Below are 13,916 nucleotides of genomic sequence, written 5' to 3'. Positions count from 1 at the left end.
ATAAAAATCTTACCACTACATCATCAATGTATGATGAAGGTGCCTCCTCGCCTCTAGCATGCAAGGACTCTCCAGGGTATCTTCCAGTCTTTGTCATAACATCTGGTGCATCGTGCATCTCATGCACCTTATAATCAGCAGTGTGCATAGGAGGATCAATAGGCTATCCAATTGGACCCAAGCATAGGTGCCCACACATGACACAACTATGGAGCACACAAATGTGTGGAGCTGAGGAGGACGTGTCAATGCCACTGGATGCACCGCTACCATCAAAAGTAGGTTGAGCTATTGCCCCATCCTGAGAAACCAAAAGGGTACTCAAAGAGTGAATAGCTGATATGATCTGTGACACTGTCTCACAAATGATATCTAGATGCTGCACTTGAGGTGGGGGATCAATAGGAGGAGGTGGGACATATGGGCCTTGGACTACTCTGACTGCCCTAGGTCTATTTTGGGGCATACGTAAACCCACACCCTAGAAAGGTTGGATGTCAAAGTAGTTCACATGTTTTCCTAAAACAAACTCACCATACAATTTTTTGATGAAGTAGAAGGGGACATCAATATTGTTGTTGGGTGGTTTATCGAAAACCATCCACCAACGATCCCAAAAGTTTTTCACAATATCATGATTTGTGCACCATTTAATAGAAAGTTTTGTTTTTTGGGGGTCTATAGGTTGACCAGTGTGGGGATTCACAAACAATACTATAATAGCAGCTTTGGATATCTCGAGATCCTTGATCACCTTATAGGACAAGCCATCCGCATATTATTCCCTCATAGAACTTCACCACAAAATAGTTGCATTGTGCTCCTAAGTGACAGTTTCTATACTCTTTATGATGGACGTGAGGGGATCAAAAATTGGGTTCAAGTGAGGGATCCTACAATAGACAACTACAATCCCCCTCAATTGGTTCAAATTTTTTGCTATTAAATCCTGAATTGAGGGGGTGTTTGGCAAAGGAGGGTTTTGTGCAGGAGGGTTTGGTTGTTGATGTTGTGGTTGATCAATGTTTTCACTGTTATCCACCATTTTTAACCTAATTGAATTTAGTTAACAAATTTGAACAATTTTGTATTTGATTTTTAAAAACCTAGTTTTCATGAAAAAAACATATTTTGAATTAAAAAACAAATAAAGATTAAAAAAATGCAAAAATTTGAATGAAAATGATGAAAAACCATAAAAATCCTACCTTTTATTGGATTTTTTTTTGTAAATTTGGGTCACAAAATTGGATATCGGATTTGATAGAATTTGCATAGCCCATGGGTGAAAATTAACACACAGGATGTCACAGTCCACTTTTATTGTCTCAGAGAAATTTGATATCCGATAAAATTCGATATCCGATTTTTATAGTTAAATTATTTTAAAATAATATTATATTATATAATATAATAATATATTATGTATTATGTATTATGTATTATATAATATATAATATAATATAATAATATATTATATAATATGTAACATTATATAATATATAATGTAATATAATAACATATTATATATTACATATTATATATTCTACAATATATTATATAATATATAATTTATTTTTTAATTTAAAATTACCTATAAAAATTAGATATCTGATTTTATTAGATATCCGATTTGCCTAGGTGTTTACCATGCCAAGGTGTATTGACACCCAAACCAAGCAAAAAGTCAACACGGATTTTCACATTTTTAGATGAGTGGAAAAGGCTATTTTTTTCACATCGCCACTTTTTGGCCCCCCATGATCTTGCACTAACCCATTCAACTTCATGACTGATGCCGCTGATTGCTACTGTGTAGACTTGTTGGATCAATCTCCTATGTTGGTCTTATGTATCGGTTCCTAGTTTGTCTTTTTCCTTGAATGTCGGTTGCCAAATCATGAATACCAATGATCATCAGTTAAGTGTCCAGCACAACTAAACCAGATGAGTGTCAATTTTTAACAAGCATGTTGTTTTCATCGATGTAGTGCATTGTGGTTTGGTCCACTTCTTATTCCTTTCCACCATGGGAATGTTTACTATAGATGATACAGTCAAGGGAGGGAGATCGAATGAAGGACAACCCAACCTTGCAGCTTATAACATAAACCATTCAAAGCATACCGATAACCAGTAACAAGGTGTCATAAACAACAGAAAGAACAATCAGTAACAACACACAATACGTAACCAGTAAACAATGAGAATGAATCTTATTACAATCTGAAGAATTACACATGTTGCATGTTGGATCGCAGTCCAGGATACAAATGATTCTTACAACATAATTACAAGATCCACAGATCATCCTCATATCAAATCGACTTTCGGGAACAGTCTGTCAGTTCAGCCCTAATCTAGACCTCAACCTTCTGGCTTCAGTCCAACCAAATCAAAATCCCACCAAATTTACATCTTCACTCGATCTCAAAACCATGTCTTCTATCTTCTAACTTCTATCCCTATCCTCAAATGATTCAACAACTTCCATTTATACTGCTTGCGAATAGTTACAACACAATCAAGTCAGCCCAAAGACCATCTGGTTCATGAAACATGCAACAGTAACATGTCGGCTCAATTCACTAAGAACAATCTCCAAATCATAAAATGATGTACAGACCTCTGAGAATATCGGCCAAGGCCCAAAGTAACACCTCAAATGATCCGCAAGTCATGAAGATCAACTGCAACCCAAAATCATCTTCGCTCAACATACAACCAGGCTAACTAGTAAAAACATATCAACCGGGACAATACTGGAATCCACATCTCACCTGAAACAAATCTAAATTCTATGAAACTCGAACATGATAAAGACCATAATGCTAAACACTCAAACATAAAGAAATGCACACTCTCAAGCAATTCCATTGAAAATTTCTCAACTGGTAAGAACTAGACCGATGCTCCTACATCAGTAGACCTATTTCAAGTTGTGTTCCAGTGAATTGTTTTTGGCTGGCTCGGGAAATTCCTAATTGAAGAGATTAGTATAAACAAAGGATGATCATAAGGAAGAACAAAATATAGAAGCAAGTAGATTGAAAAAGAAGATATGTTTTATATGCATTTATGTTAAGTTGTGGTTGAGTAGTGTGGTAGTGTTCCATTGCTATTTGGTACTGGAGGTAGTGAGCCAAAGGTTTCTTTTGGCATTGCAACATTGTGAAAATTGTGTTTTAGTGGTGGATTCTTTCTTTTTCCTTCTTCTTTTTCCTCGAAGAAGTGATCCCTTCTTTTTCTGGCAATTTTAGTTAGGAAGTGAGCCCACCTACAGTGATCATTCTGGCAATGAGCCAACCTTTGTAAAATTTACCTTAACCGGTGTCACCATAATAGGTGTTTCATTATTGAGAATTAGCATTCTCCGTGGTTTTTCCCTTATTGGGTTTTCCATGTAAAATCTGGTGTTTTATGTGTGTTCTCTCTCATACTTATTGTTTATGGTGAAAATAGAAACAACAATATTGAAAGACTAAATAGATTCAACCACAAAACCCTAGCCTAACAACAACAAAGATCCACCATAACATATGAACATTACCTAAGACAATGCAAATCAAATAAAATCACAAAGATTATACCATCACATGTCCAATGGGGTTTGGATCTCCATTGATCTTGCTTGATATATTTGCTCTTGGATTTTATGTGTGCACAAGAGCTCAATAAAGAATGAAAATGTGGTTGCAAGTAGACTTGATTGCATATGAAAGTTCAAAAGTGTACTCGGGGGTCGAATAAAATGACTAGAATGTGTAGTTGGATAGCATGAATAGAATGATTAGGGTTGATAATGAAGGATGCATCTCTTTATATAGAAGACACTATAAGAAATGGAGGGATAATATTGAGAGGTGTAAGAGATAAATGGTCGGCTAGGATTAGAGGGTAGATAGTGTAGGAATTAAGAGATGAATGATATGTGTTATGGGTGGAAAAGGCTAATGAATTAATTAAATAAATAAAGATTCATTTAATTAATAGAAGAAGTGGGATCAATTAAATAAATAAGTATTTATTTAATTTAGGAAAGGACAATTTATATAAATAAAGTATTTATTTAAATGAGAAATGAGGCTAGAAGAGGATAAATGAGTTAATTAAATAAATAAATATATTTTTTTAATTAGGCTAGACAATTTTAGGTGTCTACACTTATATCTATTTATGGTTAACTAATCAGAAGTTTTTTTTATTAGATATGTTTTTTTGGAGTAAGTAAAAGATTTTAATTGACAACTAATTCACCCCCTCCTCTCATTTGTTTAGGATATCCAGCAATTTCCTTCCATCTTTTGGGGTAATATTAATCTTATCAAAGTTGACCTCCTTCATTGTTGAGGCCACAAATTCACCATGCTTTGAGGGGTCAACACCTATCTTATTTGTCTCAAGTTTTTCAAAATATCATTTTCCTTTATTCTTTAGCTAGAATCTCTTGAATTCAGGTCCATCTTCACAAACTTATCATCAACCAAAATTCTCTAATCTTGTTGTTGCTCAAATCTTGTTTCATTATTCATATCCACTATGTCCTTAGGTATCTTAGCAATCTCTATTTGCCTTGGAGGTGATGGCATGGGCTGATTAACCCAAAGGTCTTGTACTCTCTAATCCCTTCTCAGTTTCCTCCTCACATATAGCTAAAGAATATTGCACCAATGGTGCTTCTTGCTAAGTCCTTTGCCTCTTTTCTTTTTGTTGTACTGGGATTGGAGGGGGACCTTGTACAAATTGTGCATCAAGTTCCACAATTTGAATACCAATGGATTTGAGAACTTGTTTTTAAGGTGGCATAGGAGTTGGGCTTTCCTCTACCAATGTATATTTTTGCATATAATTTCTTAAAATTATTTATTAAAATTTTTGGATCCTTTCAATAGGATCATCAATTTCCTTAATAATAACCCTAGAAATCAGGATTAGTCCTTTTATTTTCTAATTATTTCTTCTTATTAATTTCCTATTTTCTTCTCTTTTGATATACTTCCTCCATATTCTAGTAGTTCTTAATGACATACTCCTTGTAAAGCACTTGCTGCCTATAGGCCCCTCTTCTCATTTTTAACCTCAGTATTTTAATAAAGCTTTCAGGTTCAAAAGATTTGGCTATTCTAGATTGCAAATTGCATCTTTTTAGGATAGAGTAAATTGCCTCCAATCTTTTCACTCTAGATTGAAAATCTAGAAAAACCATATAGTGAGGCAAAAATGTTATTCTTAGTGGCACAACTTTTTTAGGATATGGGGTGGGATAGGGAAACCATAAATCCTAAACATAGTGTGGTCTAAATGTAAAAACTAGTCATCCTAGTCGTGAGTATGACATAAATTAGGCCTCCTATCTTGTGGTCTCAACAATGTGACAATTTGAGGAGGTAATCTATCCAAAATTGCTCCCCAAAAACCAATAGTTCTTACCACAAAATAGTTGTTGAAGGTGACATAATTTGAATTGGGGCAATGTGTATCCCAGATATATGTCTACCATTGTGACTTGTAGGTCCTTATCCCAACCTTCCTTGCCTTCATATAATAAAATGTGGCATAGGAGAGAGTTAAATCTGAATTCAATTTTTGTTTCATTTTTCTTTATTATGATCAATATCCTATGGATTTAACTAAAACTATAGGTGGCATAATCAAAATCAACATTCACTATTAGATTTTGAATGTGCCTAGCCATGCACATAATCTTAATAGGTATTGTCTATTCACATTATTTCTCCAAGATCTGGTAGAGGGCACAATAGGTATTGTTCAAATACCTCTCAAAGTGGTAATCAAGACAGGCTCCTTCTCATTAGCAAGAATGGGCATAGGTTTTTTTTTGCTCCTTTCAATTTGTATAGTGGGACCTCTTCACATCTCATAGTACCCATATGTATCTCATACCTCTTCTTGAGGTCCTTAAAATAAATTTCCATAGTGGTTGTCGTTCTTAACACTAAAGCATCTAATATCCACTTCTTGGATAGGGTTACCAATTGTGCACCATCTCTTTTCTTGATAGCATTGACATTATCATCATATGTTCTGGCCAAAAACCTTGAGAAATCAATGACCACATAAATATTGGTAACAATGAGCTTTCCCAATTAGTATCTTCATATATTTGATATAGGGACTTCTCTAAGTCTATTGCCATAGAAATACTTAAAAAGATTCTATCCATATAAAGGGATTTATGCATTTTGACATAATTCAAAAGATTCTACCCATAGGGTCTAGTTTGAAGTGAATTTCATATTTGACCTAGGGAGAAGTGTTGGAAATTTGGAGGAATTAATTATGTGTTCCATTGATTTTTTTTCATTGATGTCAACACTAGTTGCTTTGGCTATTTACTGATATCCTCTTGGTCCCAATAGGATGTTTGGTTTTTGGTTGGTAAGATCATGTTGATTTGGTATACTTAGGTATGTTTTGGCTTATGGAATTGGCTTAGATCTTCTATTCATGCTACTTAGATATATGTTCAGTCAGTTGGTATTGATTTGGTGATCAGATGCTATCTTATATGCTAGTAAGATTGGTTTATTGATTCAGTAAGAGTTTCACTAGTTGAGTTTTGTTGAGGATCTTTTGAAATTATGCATAAGTGGTGTTGGTGTGGCTTCTAGTAAGAATTCAGGATGCTAATGGTTATCATGTTCATGTTCCAGTTGTTCATGGTCTTTCATTTGGCTTATGTTGACCTATTATAGGTTTGGTGGCTATTCTGTGTTATCTAGGTTTTGGACCAACCTAATGTAACCTGTTGTTGGGATTTCTTGATGTGTTTCTAGGATGACTTATGGGTTGGATGATATTTGTTTGTCCTTAGGCCGACATGTTTTATAATTATGCAATAGGTTTTATTGTCTTGTGGCTGACCTAATTGTTTAAGGTTGAGGATTTGTATATATATGTGTATGATCTCATTGTAGATCAACGATGACATACAAGAAAATAATGTAATAATCATTCATGCAGAGGATTTGGTCGATTATAGGTGATCGAGTTGGGTTTATGCAAGAGGTTTAAGACCTCTAATATTGAGCCTAACTGAAATTGTAATCAGGCATAGGAGATGCTATTATTGCAGTTCATTCTTCCTTCTAGATTGTAGTTTGGATTTCTATGTAGTCAATGAGACTCCTTTTGTAATGAGCAGTATACTCTAGGTTGTTGGCCTTCCTGCAAGTGTAGGCCCCTCAATTTTTAATCACATACTTAATGTAGAAGTATTATCTAACTGTGGGTAGGCTTCCCACTATGGTTTTTCCCTTAACCAGGTTTTCCACGTACAAATCTTGGTGTCATGTGGTTGGTATCTATTCTCTAATTTTTGGTTTTTCTTAATTGTTATATATGCTATTTCAGTAATTGGTTTGTGTATTCTGGTATTGATCTTATGTGTTCCGGTATTAAATTTTTAATTGCTTAAGGTTCTGGTATTCTAGTGACAACTAATTCACCCCCCCCCCCCCCCCTCTCTTAGTTGTCCTCTGGTTATTTGAACTATCTAACAAGAAGTTCTAACAAGTATTGTTGGAATGGTCATTTATTCTTAGCAGTGGAGGATTTTTCTCTTATTTGGCTCATTTTGACTAGCCTAGGGTTTATAGACAAAGATTCTAGGTTATTTATTCAAATAATTCCAACATTATAGAAAACATAAAGCTAAAAATTGTCTCAATGAATTAAAATTTAGCAACTTAAACTATTGATGACAAATCTTAGAGGGATTACTATTTTATTGTGCTTACTAAAATCCTTTGTGTCACATAAAATCACTTTGTTTCCTATAGAGTTCTCAAATTATTATTCTTGTTGAATGAAAAGCTAAAAGACGATGCATAAATTGGTACTAATTTTCCTTGGATAAAAACTACCATGGTTACTCTATCTTTGATTTTATTGCACAAAAATTAGTTCAATTTCTTACTCATGCATTATTTTAAATTCAAACAACCAACCATTTTTATCAAATGGTTAAAACTTATTTGACAATCATTGACCTCCACTCATCACTTTTACTTTACACCATGTTTGTCATGTCATAATTTTATTTATTTCTTGCAAGGCTATAAGAAGGATTGGGTCCGGCTAGCTCTCTCCCAGGTGGGCATGGGGAGACTATATGTTTATACACCTATTGGGTCCCATGCCCAAATAATAGGTTCCTCCACACCTATAATTCCAATTTTGTTTCATTTCTTCTCACTAACAAGGGTGCAAGGAGCATCTTAACCTTAGATGATAATTACCATTTGCCTTTTTTTGCATGACCACAACCATCAAATTAACACTTCCCTTTAACTCATGGGGACACAAGATATTCAATTATTTGACATGGCTTTTTCTAGGGAAGTTAAGTGGTAGATCAAATTCCTACACTAACCTTTAGAGGAGGGTAATGCAAATTTTTTTATAGATCATTATAACACTTATAGAAACTTAACAAAAATAAACATAAATAGCATGCATACCACAACATAATGATTTATGTGGGGAAAACCCTTTTGGAAGAAAAACCCCACACTCCAAAAGCCACACATTATATTATTAAAAAATCAATAACAAATTACAATCTACATACAGAGTAAGCTTCTTATAGGAGTACCACCAATGGCATCTAGTGGCAACTCAATGTCTATTAGACTTTGATAAGATATCACAATACAATAGTCATAGTAAAATCCCCTTTTGGAATAGGGTTTCCTTCTAGGGAAAACAAACACTCAAAATATCCACCATTAGATCTATGACCTAATGATAAATTGTCAAGATTCACAATGATAGATTATATGTGAAATATAGATTATAACAATCTCTATGAAGAAATCTAAATAATCTAAATTTAGATTATTTAGATTTATTCATAGAGATATTATTACCCATTGCAACCTCCAAGTCAAGGGAGCTACCCCCAAACCCTAGTCATCGCGTATCAACAATAACCTTTTTTCAACAGTATACTTTTATTATTGCAAGGTTGAGAAACCATTTTCCTAACACTTTTAACTATAAAATATCCCACTAGCCCATGAGCATTAGTCAGCCATTTAGAATAAACTCATAGGGGAATGGGCAAAAAATTAATAACCCTAAAATTTAGCATTGTGGTTGCACTTTCTATTAGCGAACCAACCCATGGGCTTTTGATTGAGTAAAGATTAACTTTTGTCAGTATGTGAGGAAGCTAGTAACTTTTAATGCTTAACAACTACATTTTGTGGCTAATAGTCTAGTCCTCTCACACACCCACAAGGGATAAAATAATATTGAACTAGCCTTCTTGAGGGTGTGGAGGAACATGGGGCTTATGAATAAGGTCAAAAATACCTAGTGGCGGTTACAAAGTGATGCCTTGCACAACCGTAAGTGATTAAAATAACATTTAAAATAGGATGCAAGGAAGTGGGGAATAGTTTAAGACTTGAGTGATTCAATTTGCATATGAAAAAATGGAATTTAAGTGACTTCTAAATTTTTAGGAGCTTGATTAAAATGTGCAACCAATGCTGAATTAATTTTCTAGGTGAAGGGGTCGGTTTGACTATGAATTTTATAGGTTCAATTTATAACCTATATCACCGACTACTGAGTACAAGAGGTAAAAAAAAACATACTATTTGACAAGGCTTGAGGAATTTAATGGTTTAGAGCTTTAGTGTGTGACGTAAATGACCTTTATAAGTATGAAAACCCATGAATTTTTTTAAAATAAATTGAAAGCCCCAATAGAAATGTTAGTCAATCTTTTTGTTTCACCTTCCTACTTACAAGGAGTTTCTTACCTAATTTGTTGTTCTTGATTATTTTGTGGAAGTTTTGAATCTTGTATTCATTGTTTATTGCTTCGACACTTTGTGATGCATTAATCTCTATTAGATATATTTTTCTAACACCTACCAAACAAAATTATATGTTTCAATAACAGTACCATCAAATTTATTTAGTACTAGTTCACACTCAATTCACATGCCTATATATTTAATAATAAGTCTACCTTAATAGTTTTATGTTTGGGATAACTTATAGATATGAAATGATATCACCTTCAATTATAAAGTATGGACATAAGATGATGCACAACTTTTTTACCATCGGTCATTTTATTCCCCATTTTTTGTGCATTCTCAACATGTAATTATTCTCTTCCACTATGATTTTTTTCACTATTTTAAGGGACTAAGTGGACATTATTTAGATTTGTTCATAGAGATATTGTTATAAGTAATGGCTAGAGAAAATACTAAAATTGAAAAATGCAATTTTTTTCATAAACACAATGTTTAAGAGGGTAGAATTTTGTTTGTCTACTATTCTTGGAGATGTATTACTCTCCAATTTAGAATATTCATAAACAAAATTTAGATGAAAAGATTCTAAATCAAGAGTTAGTAATGAAATAAAAGTAACATTGAGCTAACTAGGCTATTGTTTGAGTTTAAAGATAATGAAGATGATCCATATTATTAGAAATTGTTAGGAGAGAGTGGTTATGGTTTGGTACATTTATTACTTTAGAAATTAGCTTCACAATTTACTATTTCTCTATAATCTAGATATGTCTTATATATGGAAATAAATTTAATCCCCATGATCATATCCAAGGACATAAAACACACATCCAATGATATTTCTAGAAAAAGTAAAAGAGGAATACAACATTTATTATTCTAAATATATAAATGAAGATAGCATAATAGTCAATAGTTTTGTTATTATAAAAAACCTAAATTAAATTAAAATAGTACCATAGAGTCATATTTTTTAATTAGTGAGAAATAATGTTTTGATAATTAATTAATATTTTATTAAAAAAACATCATCATCATTCCAAATATCTATGTTATCATCATTTTAAATTTAATCAAGCATGATCAATATGGCTGCCTAATAAATCTTCATCAACAATCCATGTGTGTTGGCTATTAGGATTCCCAAAGATACTGAGAGTGGGGGGTGAATCAGTATCTTGCCGGTTTACAAATTTTCTAATCTTATTAAACAAATTGCATTCCAAAATAGTGTACTGGTAAACCGGGATTAATGCAGTAAATAAGAACAATAACCACAACATAGAAAGCACACCATAAAACAATATTTTTAACAAGGAAACCCAATGTGGGAAAAACCTCGGTGGGATTTGTGACCCACAATATTCACTCACTGGCCAATAAATGAATATTACTTACAATAGGGGCCTGCACATGTAGGAAGGCCAACTGCCTAAATCTCACTGCTTAATTACAAAAAGGGAAGTCTCACTGACTTACAAAAATAGATTATGCAAATCCAATATCATGTACTGCTTCAGTTCAACATCTTCTATGTCAGGTTCAGTACCGATTTAAGCTCACAAAATAACCATAAACCTTACTCCAAAATCTGCCTTAATATTTGCATAATACTTTTGCAATAATCTGACCATATATCTATTACAATTCGCCTTTTCGTCTTACAAAAAGATATTACAATTAAATACAAGATGTAATAAACAAAATCCTATCGGCTGGGGTGTTGGTAACCATCTTTGCTGCTGTCGGTAAACTATCTGCCAGTGTAGAGTCTTTCAGTGCCATAGGATTGCAAGGTTGCCATCAATGACAATACCTTCAATCACCTACAATTTCTAATTGGAGTATGCATTTTCCAAAAATCTCCCCCTTTGGCATTGATGGCAACGCTCATGAGAAAAAGTCAAAATTGTATCCAAAATGTGTTGTCAAAAAAGATCTTACCAAAACTATCTATCCCAAAATTGTGTGCTCCCCATGAGCAGATGATCTCTTCTGTCATTTGTTTTTCTCATCTCCACTACTCCCCTTTTGACATCAATGACAAAGGTTGTCAAAAATGTTAACTGAGTGTAGTTCTCGGCTGGATCCTTGTACTGGTGGGTTACAATCTGATATAGATCTGCTAGTGCAAAATTTAGGCTCTTAGTGAACCTTTCACTATTTGTTAATGTTGCTTCTGTCCTTTGGATGGTACTAGTGAGCATGTGCATTTTCTCTTCTGGTGTCTTAAGTCCTGGAACAAGTGCCTCAAAAATATCTTTTCTCAAAGAGATGAGGTTATCAAGCTTTGGACCGAGTCTGCATTTTAACTCTTTTGCCTTGCCTTTTATTCTTTCCTTCTCCTTCTCCAATTTCTCAAGTTTCTCCTCAAATCCAGCTATCTCCTGTTCTATAACTGATATTGATTTTGATGAACCAATGATATTGTCAGCCATATCATTTTTTTTTTGTACTTTTCTGATTTCCTTGTCAATATCCACTGTCAGAAGATTAGTCTTGCAGGTGTCTCCGTACAGTTCCTTAAATTCCATTATTGTAGTGCTAAGTGTCGGTAAGAGGGTGTCAATGTGTTCCATGCACTTCTTTATTGTCTCATCAAAGAATTTCTCCTTTTCTTTGTCCATTTTCTCTTTAAATGTCTCTTCATTTATTTGTTCCACAGTCAGTATATTGTTGGTGATATACTTAGACAATGTGTCTTATTGACTCAAAGAATCTTTATTGTCTGCATTAAACTTGAGTGCAATCAACTTAAGAATGGGGATGGTATCATCTATAGCCTTATAGGCCAATGCATTGCAATCAGTAATTTTCTTAATTGAATATAATAATACCTTTGTTACATTGCTTGGTCTGAATTCTGTTAAGGAGGAACCAGATGACTATCCAATTGTCTTAATGATCTGCAATCCATCAGTGTGAGTAACCTCTTTGCTTATGTTGACCTCTGGTAGGTCAGTTGTAGTATACATTTCTACTAGCAAAGGTTTGGGTTTCTCAGCTATTGCCTGTGGGACTGTCTTTGTCTCAACCTTTTTCCCTTCATGCTTCTCAGAAGGTATCTCTGTCAGTTTCCCTGAGTGTGTCGCAGTGTTATCTATCGGTTTCTTTGTGTGTACCTCTGAACTATCCATTTCTACCTCAGTAGGTTTTTCAGTGTGATCATCAGTGGTATCTGTCTTTCCAGTATCCAGGGGATCAATTGATTGTTTGGTGTGTGTTTCAATCCTAATCTCAACATTTCCAACTGTATCCTCATCATGTGACTCTACAACAATGTTCTATGTCAGTGGCTCAGTTGCCACATATTTCTTCTCAATGGTTTCCTTATCAACCACAATGTTTACTTCTTGTGTATCAATGTTCATAGTATATAACACCTCTGAATTAGGATTGGTGTCTTCATGCGTTGTCTCCATACTCTCAACATTATCTGTTGTCGGTGGTGTATCAACAGTCTCAATAGGTAGGGGCAAGTTATCTGTTACTTTTATGCTTAGAGGACCACCTACCTTGCCTTTACCTTTATCCTTATCCTTTTGATAGACTCTGAAAGTCTTTAGTCATTTAATTTCTTCTTGATTTTCCTTTTCCATGAATAAAATATCCCATTTGTTTGTTGTTTCTTCAAATATCTCATTCACTCTTCCAGCCATTAATGCTATGTGTTGGTGACCAATGGAAAACACTGTCCAGTTTGCCTCGCTTATCAGTTCATCAATATCTTCTGCTGATTTTACTAGGTGAGCTACAAGTAATTTTTCTACCTTTATCTTCTTGTCTAATTCCACAATTGCTAATCTTTTTGCATCTAATCTTCTGTACAAGTCACTTGGTAGAGCATCTACAACCTTTATCAAAATTTTCTTGTAAATATCTAAGTGCAAAATAACACTATTTTCTATACTTTCCTTTTCGTCATTGGTAAAAGTACTATACAACTTGCTAACATTTGACAAGTTTCCATCTTCAATTATTTCATTTAGAAGATTGTCAAGTGGAGAGATAACTTGTTTTTCCTTTTTCTTCCTTGGTATTATTTTCTTTGCTGGAGGCCTTACTGCCTATTGTTTCTGTCTTGTTCTCTTTAGTGTAGGAGCGGGTACCGGTGAA

This window comes from Cryptomeria japonica, chromosome 5, assembly GCF_030272615.1.
Source record: "Cryptomeria japonica chromosome 5, Sugi_1.0, whole genome shotgun sequence".
Lineage (NCBI taxonomy): Eukaryota > Viridiplantae > Streptophyta > Pinopsida > Cupressales > Cupressaceae > Cryptomeria > Cryptomeria japonica.
The sequence above is the reverse complement of the archived record's forward strand: the minus strand, read 5'-3'. Positions refer to the sequence as shown.